This window comes from Schistocerca serialis, chromosome 3 (assembly GCF_023864345.2).
Source record: "Schistocerca serialis cubense isolate TAMUIC-IGC-003099 chromosome 3, iqSchSeri2.2, whole genome shotgun sequence".
NCBI lineage: Eukaryota > Metazoa > Arthropoda > Insecta > Orthoptera > Acrididae > Schistocerca > Schistocerca serialis.
In genome coordinates this window covers 921,437,902-921,452,032 of record NC_064640.1, presented here as the reverse complement: position 1 = coordinate 921,452,032, position 14,131 = coordinate 921,437,902, and positions in this window count along the sequence as shown.

Genomic DNA, 14,131 nt, shown 5'->3' with positions numbered 1-14,131 from the left:
CAGTAAGACAAGTAATACAGTTAACAACCGTGGGTTTTTATTAAGGCAGCTTGACTGACGGTACATAAATATGCTTAGTGTTTTTGATCTAGTATTTAAGAAAGAGAGCACTCGGCGACTTCCAGTGAACCTTAGTCATGATTTCAAATAACATTAAACTAATGCAAGGTTTCCTATAACTAATTCTCGGTACCCTGAGTTATACCCACATAATTTCTGTCTCACTGACCTCTGAACAGAATGACAACCGCAGACCTCTTGATGAGGACCTGTACCATTATTGCTGTATCTTTCATCAGTTCCGTCTGAAATCTGCACAATAACCGACGATTAGATGAATGTTATGTTTTATCGACTTCAGCTGAGCGTAGCCCTTCACACAATTTTTTTTAAAAAAAGAACCTAAATGTAAGTATACAACAATCGGTTTAATGACCAATTTTCCTTATAATAATAGAACATGGAGCAGAATGAGGCAATAGTGCACAGTTAGTAAACAATAATTTTTAATTATGAAAGGAATAAATCCAAACACGTTTATCACTGGTCATGAGAAATGATATAGCTAATATCGGGCACAAAAGCACGGCTCATTGACAAATGCAAGCAGTTGCGGGAGATTTTCATCACTGATGCTTGATCAAAACGACTGAGAACATAGATCTTCCGTTCTTTGCTTTTTCACGGTACCTGCCATTTCTCAGTACTTCTCTGTTAAAGTTACGGTCACCAGGGGTAAACGAGACTGGGTATGTTGCGCTCTTGCTTGTACCACATAAACAGGGAAGAGGAGCTGCCGCCGTTCATATAGGACACATGCCTAATAACAGATGTCGCTGTCGCTAGCTGTCGCACACGTGCGCACATGTGCAGCACTTCCGCACGTCTGCACACTGTGCAACGTTTGGCCGGCCCTGTAGTACACGAAGCACAGCTGTGATGCATGGTGTCTCAGTTACCATGATGAATCGGCACAAAGTGTCAAATTGTTCAGCTACATAGAAAAAATACAGTAACCATTTATGTACGCTATATGATGCTGTGTGTGCTTAGTTAAATGGTAGTATCTCTCACTGAGTAAAAGGCTATTTTCGTTTCTTTTTTTTCTTCTTTGTTGAATTTAGATTCCGCCCAGAGGAGAAGGCGCGGGGGGGGGGGGGGGGGGGGGCAGGCTGGCAACAGTATAATATGCCGCTCTGCAGCCTACAGAAGAGTTTAAAAACATAATGAGTAGAGAATAAACAATAAAAACAGGTGATAAAACAGTGACTGGGTGAAACTGTAATAGGGCGACAAACGGCAGAAGTTAAAATATAAAAACAAAGAGCTGGTGATGCTAATTTAAACACATAAAATTAGACATGGACAATTAAAAAAAAACGTGGTGACAGTCTGGTTTCTGTTCGCAAGAGTTAAAAAAAACAACATATCTAGTGATGTAAAAAAAATGGGACGTGCAACACTGACACATCACTAAAATACTGCACTATAAAGTAGACTCAAAGACAGACTGGAGGGGGAGGGGGGGTGGATCCGGCCAGAAGAGGGGGGGGGGGGGAGGGGGAAGGAGAGGAAAAGCAAAAGGGGGAGCCAATGGAAGGAGAGGACACAGGAAGGGGAGGGGGCAGGGTGGACACGAGAAGGAGTGGGGAAGGCAGGGGAGGGGAAAGCAAAAGGACTCGGGGGAGAGTGAAAGCCTATCCATAGTGCCATCTCTTATAGCTATTGAGAAACACACTGACAACTGAGTAAGGTAAGCAATTCACCACCAAACACTGTGCTTATATCAGTTTATTACATATTTACACATACTGCAAAACAAAGTAAATTGACTAATTCAAGGTATGCTATGCCCATGGAAATAAAAGATAATAAGCTTAATTGCAATGGTTTGACACTCGTTAACTATCGATAGTCATGCCCAGCAGTCTTGCAGGCTATAAATTTCAAATCTTCGGCACTGAAATTGATTGAGAAAATTAAAGTGTATAAGAGTTAAAAGCATAAACACTTGATGCAAATTAGTTTGTAGTGTGACTGTAGAAATTGAAGGACTGGTGTGGAAAATCACTTTAACTCTGCCTGCAGTTACTGTAGGAGTGAATTAAATAGCTCTGCAGTTGATGGTGTCAGTTCCAAGCCTGGAGAAAGGTGGAGGGTTGTCGAAGTACTGAAGCCATAAAAGAATAGACATAAAATAGTAGGAGAGAGCAAGTAAAGTTTAATACCTTAGTTGCAATGATGACGATGATAATGATGATGATGATGATGATGACGATAATAATAATAATAATAATAACAATAATAGCGATTAACCCATATATTTTCAACTTAATTGCGTGATGCAAATAAAGCAGCTACCAGTATCTCACGCCTCTGTAAATATAGTCTTATTGCTGAATGTGGCCATCAGAGGGACTGAACATAACAAGCAGGAATGCTGGAGCTTCCAGAATCTATTCAACCAAAACACAAACACTTTTGGGCATAACAGTTTCTATTGAATAAAACTTTTTGTGGTTAATTCTATTCTTATAACAGCTAAATATAACAGTTTATGAATGGATAACTTTCTCCCCCTCTGCACTTATGGCAATTCCTGCTATTATCTATCACTGCAACAGCACCAAAGAACTTACTCGTCAGGACTAAAGGCTAGCGTGTTCAGTTTCCAAGTCAAGACAAAGTTATTGTAGAAGTGAACAGACACAAGGATCGGGTATGCCTTAATCAGATTTGTTGCAAGTAATATGTCTCTATTTGTAACCAATAGCTCAATATATAGCATATTTACATAAAAATAGTATATATTACACCTAGATAAAAACCTAAAATAACTTACCCTGGTCCTAAAAGGAGCCCAAGATTCAGGAACACACATTATCAGTAAATTACCAGCAATAATTAAAAACTTGGTTTCAGATAAAGAACAGTTTAAAAAGAGTTTGAATGACTTTTTGGTGGACAACTCATCTACTCTGTGCATGAATATCTTCACAGCGATTGTTAGACTAGCTTAATAAAAATTTCAGTTTTGACAGTACTTGGTCACAACAGTCAAATGGCTCTGAGCACTATGGGACTTAACATCTACGGTCATCAGTCCCCTAGAACTTAGAACTACTTAAACCTAACTAACCTAAGGACAGCACACAACACCCAGCCATCACGAGGCAGAGAAATCACAACAGTCAAGATTAGGTATGTTGTGTATGATGATAAATTTATCAAAAGTTTATAACTTGGTTTCATTCTGACAGAGTATTAATTCTGTAAATATTAGCAGTTCCAGTTTATTGTAATGTGGCACTGCAAAACATTCAACTGCAGCTGCCAGGTAAATAAGCAAATTACAACTTTTTGCAGGGCAAGTCAATTTGTTGAACAGATACAGAAGTAGAACAAGTTATACACATAAAACAATAATCTTGTGTTTTGTGCCTTGTTTGTGCAGTTGAAATAGGTAGGGCCAAAAAGCAAGAGGAACAAATAGCTCTAAAAATAAATGAGACTTTGGTGACAAGTGCATGTTGTGTTGCAAATCACTTAAACAAGTACTTTGTTTCTGTTACTGACAGCTTGGGGTTTTCAGGTTCAGTAAACAGTGCAATGGAGTACCTGAGACCATTCTTTACAAATAACTGCAGTAAAATGGCAATGACACTCAAATCTTACAAAGAAGTGGCATTCATCATAACATCCTTAACATCTAAGTATTCTAGTGGTTATGGTAATATATCAACAAAGTTAATCAAGGAGTGCTCTTGCAAGGTGAGTTCTGTCTGCAGCTATTTGTGTAATCAATCTCTTATCAGTGAAACATTTCCATGCTGGCTAAAATATAAAGCCTCTTTACAAGAAGGGGGATAACAAGATACCATCAAACTATCAACCAATTTCACTTTTGCCAGCTTTTCCAAAAACATTTGAAAAGGTTGTGTTCAAGTGTCTCCTTAAGCATCTGACTACAAATAATATATTGTCCAAATCACAGTTTGGGTTTCTTAAGGGTTCTGATAGAGAGAAACCTATTTACATGTAGAGTGATAATGAACATAATGAATTATATAACAAATTAGATGCTACTGGCATTTCCAGTGATGTGTCAATCGCGTTTGACTGTGTGAATCACAGCATTCTCTGTCTGCCCCAGTAGCTGAGTGGTCAGCGTGACGGATTGCCGTCCTCTGGGCCCGGGTTCGATTCCCGGCTGGGTCGGAGATTTTCTCCGCTCAGGGGCTGGGTGTTGTGTTGTGTTCATCATCATTTCATCCCCATCCGGCGTGCAGGTCGCCCAATGTGGCGCCGAATGTAATAAGACCTGCGATAAGGCGGCCGGACCTGCCCCGCGAGGGGCCTCCCGGCCAATGACGCCAAACGCTCATTTCCATTTTCACAGCATTCTCTTAAGTGAATTAGAATACTATGGTGTCACCAGCAGTGCTGTGAAATGGTTTGAGCCTTATTTAACTACTGTGACATGAAACAAAGGGTGTTGCGAAATATCTGTGCAGTAAACAGTCAGCCTTCATCTGATTGGGAATTAATTCCATATGGTGTTCCTCAAGGTTCCATCTTTGGTCTGTTGCTTTTTCTTGTGTGCATTAATGACTTCTCGCCAATTACATTACCAGATGCTAAGTTTGTTTTGTTGCACATGAGACAAACATTGCAATAAGTAGGAGGTCAAGTACAAATTTAGAAATGGCTGCTAATCAAATTTTCACTGACATTAATAAATGATTTAGAGCTAATTCACTGTCATTAAACTTTGAAAAGACCCACTGGAACCTGTTAGATATTTAGTTATAGCATGTGTATAGCAAATCAAGCATGTGCATAGCAAATGCAGATCGAAGAGGTTGACAGGGTTAATTTTCTGGGATTAAAATTCGATAATAAATGCTGTTGGGAAAGGATTTGCAGTAAGAATGATGTCAGATGTAGTAGATACAAAAAACTTATATATTTTGCCTACTTTCATTCTAATATGTCATATGGGATCACATTCTGGAGTAACTTGTGAAGCTGAGCAACAGTTTTTAGAATCCAATAGCGTGTAACAAGATTCATTTGTTGTGTAAATTCAAGAAAATCATGTAGAAACCTGTTCAAGGAACTTTGAATTCTAACTATTGATTCTCAGTATACTGCATTTATTTTTAATGAAACTTATTGCAAGTAATATATCTCTATTTCCAACCAATTGCTTAATACATATTATCAGTACTAGGAATAAGAACAATCTACATAAAAACCTAAAATCACTTACTTTGGCCCAGAAAGGGGTCCAATATTCAGAAATACACATTTCCAATAAATCGCCAGCAACCATTAAAAACTTGGTTTCAGATAAAGCACAGTTTAAACAGAGTTTGAAAGACTTTTTGGTAGGCAGCTCCTTCTACTCTACAGATGAATCTCTTAACAGCAACTGTTAGACCAGCTTAAGTAAAAATTTCAGATTTCAATTTTGACAGCAATAGGTCACAACTGACAAGATTAGGTATTTTGTGAATGATAAATTTATTAAAAGTGCAGAGCTGTGTTGCATCCTGACAGAGTATTAATTCTGTAAATATTAGGAGTTCTAGTTTACTGTAATACATTTACCTATTTTGACAGTCTGCTGATAAATGATCAAGGTAGTGAGTATTATATTCAGATGTTTTACGTTTTTTTTATGTTATACTTTCTGACTTGTTTCACACCCAAGATAAGCATCTCATTTTTGGGTCTCTGGAACGAAAACTGAATCTAATCTAATTCCATTTCACTATAGTAACAGAACTTTCTAGGTAGTAGTCCTACTGTTGTGTTGTCATTGCCAAGTCCTGCAAACATTCTCTAGGCCATGTAGTAATTTTGCTACAAGTGTCATATCAGAGAATATTCGAGCACTTATTCTACATTCCTTTCCCACAAAATTGAATACATGTGAGGGTAAGGTATTTATTTATTTTCATCTACACCAGAGCATTCACATGCAGTTAATGGCTTCATGACTAATTCTGATAACAACTTTTACATCGGGAACTGACAAAATGTAATTGTGGGAGTGACGTAATCAACTAATTGATAAATGACGAGTGCAGTGTCTCTCTAATTTCTTATGTTCTTTGTTGCTTCCTGTTCTGGTTTGATTCCTAATGTGTATACCTGCGTCTTTTGTATTTGTGCACAATAAAGTGTGATTTACACAGAGGAGAAAAAAAGTCATAGACTAGCGATGGCGGTAGTATCACATATACAATTTATAAAAGGACAATGCATTAGCAGAGCGGTCACTTGTATTCGAGTGATTCATGTGAAAAGATTTCCAACCTGATTGCGGCCACATGAGGGGAATTAACAGACTTTGAACATGGAATGGTAGTTGCATCTAGATGTGCAGGACTCCATTTCAGAAATCATTAGGGACTTCAATACTCTGAGATCCACAGTGTCAAGAATGTGTCAACAGTACCAAATTTCAGGCACTGTGGGAGCTGGTGTTGGCACCATATTTGTGTGGGCTGTGTTTACATAGAATTAACTTGCTCCTCTGGTTCAACTGGACGAATCATTGAATGGAAATGGTTATGTTCAGCTACTTAAAGACCATTTGCAGCTATTCATGTTACAAACAATGATGGAATTTTTATAGATGACAGTGCACCTCATCACCAGGCCAAAATTGTTCACCGTTGGTTTGAAGAACTTTCTGAACAATTCAAGTGGATAATTTAGGCACCCAGATCGCCCAACATGAATCCTTTCAAACATTTGTGGCACATAATTGAGAAGTCAGTTCATGCTCAAACTTGTGCACCAGCAACACTTGCAATTACAGAGACAGCATGGTTCAATATTTCTGCCGGGCACTTCCAATGACTTACTGAGTCCACGCCACATGGTGTTGCTGCACTACTCCGGGTAAAAGAAGGTCCAACATGATATCGGGAGCCATCCCATAAGTTTTGATACCTCATTGTATTACACCATTAGTCTGTCAATGTATTTTATGTTTAGGAGATAGTGCCCTTCCATAATTTGTGAACCCAAAGAAGAAATTCTACTCTCTTGGGTAGGTTATCTGCTGCAATTCATATAGATAAGTACAGTCATGAATACCTTTCATAATGTTCTATATTCTGTCAGTGGCGCCATCCAGGTCATTAAAAATGAGATTAAGATTCTACAGTGACCACCTCTCGTGTTTCGACCGCTAGATTCCATGCCACACACTGATCCATTTTGGTACATGATGGTTTCAACCTCTCTGGTCATGACACAGTGATATAACCACATAACAATGCTTTGCACATAATTACAACAGTATTGTAAGACATCATATTCAGAATGAACATGTTTCCAGTCATTTCATGTCCCCTGGTACCACATGTGAGATCAACAGAAATATCCACTCATCAGCTTTCACAGTCGTCCCACACTGAATTGGCAAGTTCAGGCCCCACAGTTTGCGCCCAGTCAATTGAAAATTTAGTTGCAGTAAATGGAGTGCATTTTCAAACAACAGCATATTTGTTATACTTTTGAATAGTTCACTTTAGTGATGAGTAATCTTGATCAACGTGTTACGTCAGTAATGCTGGACATTATATTATGAGCCTCCCTGCACCAAGCCTACAATACTCTCACGGTAGTGGTAATTTCACACTGCAACAAAATCAGTGGGTCAAAGGCTCATGCAAATCCTGTGCCATGAGAGGCATGATGACATGATACCATCTGAATTCTGGAGACATCTGCATGGAATGATTACAAATTGGGATGCTTTGCTGTTACACATTTGGCAGCAACAATTGCTACCAAAGTGAGGTTAACTTTAATTACTCAGGAAGGGCAGCCATTATACTAGTTACCAATAAAGGACACACCTTGCCCAAAACATATGCCACAATGGCCACCATGATAACTTCCATTCACTCTGAAGAGAGCCGAACCATCCCAGACCGGCCCAACATGCTGCAGCCTAGCCACCATGCCACCTCCACCTGAAAGTCACAGTGTGTTCTCGAGGACCAGTGAACTCTCCATACCACTGTCAAGAGGCTAACTAAGCAGCTGAAAATTTTGCAACTATGGATCATGACATCTGAGAGCAAACGGACCCACTGCACATGCCCACAGTGGCCTCATAGCCACGAGACCACTCAGACTAATGTTTGCTGTTCCACAGACATTTTTGTCACCTGGCAACTAAGTGCAAGAAATCATGCTTGCACCTCAACGCCGAGACTCGATTTGGTTCAGGTGCAACAATAGGACACCCACTTACAGCACCTACCATTTAAGAACAGTCAAAAAAACAGTATAGGAGTGCTCAGCCTACCACTTGTATCAGCATGACTCCAAAGCTGCCGACTACTAAATGGCTACACAAACGTTGTTCGTTACCAACCACTATTCAAGGCTAGTGTTATTAATCAAACAGGATCAGAGATCAACACACTGCTGAATACATTTTACCCAGATGCAAAACAACACACTATGGCCAATTTAATGGCAGTTAACAAGTCTGTCATATGTGCATATGGTCACAAAACGTCTGAGGTTGACAATGATCTCTTTGAGAACTGCAAGTGGTCTTACACATTAAACAACATTGCTCAAACTATTTCGGGTGCTGATTTCCTCACACAGGCTGCCATGACCACCAATCTACCAAATGAATGACTGATAAACTCCATCAGCAGTCACACTATTGTTGCAGTAAAGGGTTATTCATCAAAGTACACAATGCCCAGGGTGTATAATTTAAGTGCTAACACCTCAAATGGCCATCGTCATTACTGGGAGTCCTACTGCCACAACTTGAAATCACACCTCCAGACCATGAGAAAAGATTACGTAATAATGAGGTGTGAAATAATCAAGTTACATGAGGATAATGTGGTGTTGAAGGATACCCTACTGGAAATATAAGGCCAACTCCAAGTGGCCCGAAAAACATTAGAACAACATAGAACACCTTTGCATTGCATCCATGCTCTGCACACAACTGTGTCCATGGATTAACAGTGGCCCGTAAAACTACAGAGCAGGGGCACACATACTACGATGCACCATATCTGTACCAAACCTGGTCTGTAATTTCGTCATGAGCCCATACCATTGTGTGAACATTACTACCACCGATTTCCAGTGGCTACACAATGGCACCGGGGGAACCAACACCCCACACCCATCCCCCTCTATCTGCTACCAGTGGCACTCCTCCCAACCATCATTCAATGGTACTGGCTGTGTCACTGACTGCAGTTACATGTCCATCATGCCCAGCCACATACAAGCTGGCTGTGTGGTCAAATTCAAACTCCGTCTCATTTTTTAGGCAGGGGAGGGCGGGTGTTGTGTGGGAGTGACATAATCAACTAATAGATGTGTGACAAGTGCAGTGAGTCTTTAACTTCTCATGTTCTCTGTGGCTTACTGCTCTGGTTTGTTCACTAATACACTGTTATTCCCTGTATGTATTTTATATGTAGTAGATGGTGTCCCTACATGGTCCCACATTGCACAGTAATTCATACTGTAGGCTTATACTAAAATGTACACAACAAAATTAACAAATGCATATATTGGGTAAACGTTGCAACTGAACATCTTTTAGAAGCCACTTTATGGACCTAGGGAATGTTACATGTATACACTCCCTAGTGGTGTTTCTGGTTAACAGGAAGAGTGCATTTAGGATGACGTCAACAATTCATAATCACATAACTAGAGGAAGTAATAATTTCCATATCATCTATGTATCTCTTTTTAGAGTTCAGAAAGGAGTTTTATTTTTGGGTACAAAAGTTTATAAAAGGTAACCAGTGGGCTGCAGGCAGAAAACTGAACATTTGCAAATATTTAAAAACCAAAGAAAATAACACCTCATTAGCTACTCTTTCAACGATTTGTCAGAATATTTGAAGTGAAGCATGTAAATTCCATTAAAATTAAGCACACTGTTTCATATAGATACATGACAGTGGCAAGACATCAACTTCTTTAAAACGTGTCAACTGAGGGAAGAGAAAGGCATTTGTTTCATTATTTTCACTTTTGTATAATAAATATAGTTTTGAGAGGTATGTCCCAAAATTGAATGCAGTGTGGGATTACGAAATGTACAAGTGCAAAGCAGGCACATTTTACTGTTTCTGTGTTGATGTCTTTACTGAGAATACTAAAAGCTTAATAAAAATTGCTCAGTCCATTTAATGACTTCTCTTTATGTATTCCTTCTGTCTAGTACTATCTGTCAACATACTCTGAGGAATTTTGTGGTTGCATTTTTATGTTTGTATCAACAATCAGAGTTTTGAGTTGATGAGAACAGTATATTAGTACCACCAGAAAACATTACCAACATACCTTTCTGCATACTTATGGACAGACCATTGCAATGTATAATAAACAGAATTGCTCAGAGTTTAAAAATTCAGGAATTCCTTGTCTTACTACTTGCTCCTTTGACCAACACTTTCACCATTTGTTTGATGATTACCACTTTTTTTGACTCTGTTCAAAAGATGTGATATGAACCAACAACTGCATTTTCCCCTAATTCTATAGTACCATAGTTTCTGAAATGTAATGTATGGCTGCCAAAGTTTGTGAGCTCAAGGAATTGCCTGTTTTGTGTTTTACTTCATAAAGTGCACTATAGAATTAATAAATATGAATATAAAGCTCCATGTATCAATACCCTTTCTCAAAAGACAAACTTTTGCAGACTCAATAAGCAATAACTTCTGAAGAAGCTCTACAAATCAATAGTTGTTGCACTAGCAGCTAACCAACCCACACTAGTTTATGTGGCCAGCTGGTACAGAAACATGGAATATCATTTAAATTACTCTAGTACAGGAATAATTTGCTAGCAATTAATGAGAATTCTGAGAATTGTTAACAAGATTCCTTTATTATGTAAAAAACACACATGATAACTTGAAATGAACTTCCAGTGTGCTATACTTTAAAGCGACCATTGAAACAAAACACACCACAGTAACTCCCTGTGAGTTTCCAACAGTTCTGTTACAAAAGTCAGCATGCAATTTGTATGTCTATCTTCCTTTGCCTTTTCAGTAGCTTAATACATGAAAAAAAGCATTGTTCACTGAAATTCTAAGACAGGTAAGTTATTTTGAAGAAAGTAACTTCTTTTGTGATGCACAATATCACCTTTAGAAGGGCAGGTCAGTGACAGTAGCAGTGCTTGACTTAGTTACAAATGTAAGTCAGGGTTTTGAAGACAAAAGAGTCTATAGCACTGGTATCTTGTGACCTTAGTAAGGTATTCAATTGTACCTAATGTAAGGTGGTCCTCAGAAATGTATAATCATATGGTGTTGGGGGAGTGTTGAGCAAATTCTTGAATCCTACCTGAATAGCAGACAGTAGATTGCATCAGGCAGGGAGCAGACTCATTGTCCACAAGTTGAAATAGAGTGCACCATAGCAGCCTGTAATGGGGCCTTTATTGTTCCTGATTTTTGTTAATGACATAAGCACCAATGGGCACACCTTGCAGTTTGCAGATAATAACATTTGTTCTCAAAAAGAGAGAGTGTCGGTCAGTCTTTTCAACAAGTAGAAGCCCCATTAAGCAAAGGTGATGCCTAGTTTACTATGAACAAGATGAAAATTAATGAATACAAAACACAGAGAATGACACACAGCCTTATTGATACTGGAGCACTGGGTGGCACAGCAGCCATTAAACTCATGGGCTTTTTCATTGATACTACATTAACGTAACAACAGCACACAAAAATTGTATATTCCAAACTTTCCTGGGTCTTGGATCTCCTGAGGAAATTAAAAGGTACTAACAGTTTACCCTCTAATGTTCCAAAGCTGCATGAGACATGGGCTGCTTCTGTGGAGTCACTCTGCAAGCTGCAAGAATATACATTGTTGTACAAAGAAATGCAAAAAAAATGACCATGTAAACCAATTGTTTCTAGATTAAGAGTTCTGACTATTTGTAGACAATGTTTATTCAACTGCCTTGCTCGTACAAAAATAAATCATGAGCACTACTGAAAGAAAAATAATTCTCATCAACATAGCACTGGTAATAGAGTCAGCAAAGAAAGCCCTGGATGTTGATTAACGAAAACACAAAAGGTATCCACATGGTGGCTTTCAAACTGTTGAATGCGCTATCTAAGGGTATCCTGTAACAACCAATGGAGCAATTTAGCACAAAAATTTTGTCTGAACTATGCAGTATGTTCTAGTACTGATTTCATAGTTGTATTATCATTGTACAGTATATCAATGTATTTGTTCTCTTTAGTATATTTTATAGTATCAGTTTTAGTATCATAATTTAAATTGCAGTGTTACATTCATTTTATTGTAGAAATACTACTGTAATCTTGATGCATTCTGTTCAGCTATGGCTGGTTAAGAACACAGAGCTGGTAATAAATGGACATGATGTCAGACTGCTTTTTGATGATAATAAGCAATGTTATCCAAACCACAGGATTATTTGTGTGGCTCTGTGTTATAATACTGCAATTTTCAGAAGGTGTGAGTGGGCAAGGAAAAAGTTATCTTGGGAGCAGCACAAAGCTTTTACAATGACTGGGTACAGAAGGATTGATAAAAGAAGAAAGTTTGTCATGAATGTTCATGAAGTGATTGTTGAATATTTCACATAAATTTTTTGCTCAGAGGAAACAGCATCTTCATTCTTAATGCATGTTATTGATTGAGATTTTTTCCTTTTTACCAACAGTCTCATACTGCCTTTGATTTATTACTTGAACTGAGTATAAACTGCCAGTTGTACATTTTATAGGCTTCACAACAGACTTGTTCAGTTTCAAATAGTTATTAAATAACTTGCTGTCTGTAGTTTTACTGTAAGAATATAGCAGTCTCTTATTTCCACAAAAGGTTTGTATTTCTGACATCTGCAGTTTATTGCTAGACATTTTGCATATATTTGGCTTAGATCTAAGTTTGATTGGAAATGCTACATCTTAATGTTTCTACAGAATACTCAAATTCTTGTACCTTACAGTCAACATCACAATCACAATGTACACCCTTCCATCCAGCTTCATGGAGCACATGTGTGAAAGTGAATACTCTATATTATTTTTGATGTAATGCTTCATACTTTCCTGGCAATCTGTCGACACCTTGAGGGGTCAGGTATACTTCCAGGTATCAGCCCTGCACTGCATGTCCATCCTCCTGCTGTTCATTTTGCCATCCCTCGGAGGATATGTCTGGGTTAGTTTTGGGAATGTGTTCTGAAGTTTTAGCCCCTGACATCAGAACAGTCCCTCAACTGTTTTTCTTTCTTTTTTCATTTGCCATCTCCTACCCTTCCTCTGCTTCAACATTTGAGATTCCCCTTTGTTTCTTCTTCCTCCCAAGTGTAACAGGTTATGTGTTATTCCCAACCTCGGGTCGATACATAGGGTTCGCACGTATCCCCTGGTACATGACAGGCCCAGGGAGGGGTGACTGGCTGAGCTCTTACCTTCCCAAATTGCCAATTTGTCACTCTATCCGGAGTTTCGAAGGTGTGACCTGAGGTTTGAACCATCACCTAAGACAGGTGAGCCCCCCTTGGAGGGATCCCAGTTTGAAGAAGCAGGCCATCGGAGATGCTGGGAGTCATGGGAGATTTTCTCACACTGAGTCAATCATCATTTCAGTCTACATCTTGTACTAAATGTAAATGGAATGAAGATGAAGTTTCACAAAATCTCCCAGCAGTACATCAGACCTTCATAGTATCACATACTGAAGAAGGTCAGTCTTTTGTTACTGTTAATGTGTTTATTATTCAAAAAGGTGTTGATGCAATTGCAGGCCCTGTGAAATCTTGCTCCCATTTATGCAATGGAAATCTGCGTTTGGAGTCTGTGATTTCAGGCCCAACAATTGCTTGCAGCTTCACTCCTCACAGCCATCCTGTTCATGTTGAGGCCCACTGAATGCTGAATTCTTTGCATGGTGTTATTTACACTAGGCTGCTTGGAGGTTTGACTGAGGGAGAATTCCAAACTTACCTCTCTGATCAGGGCATCACTGCAGTCCATAAGCTGATGAAAAATGTTGATGCAACATTAGTGCCTACATGTACTCTTTTACTCGTGTTTGA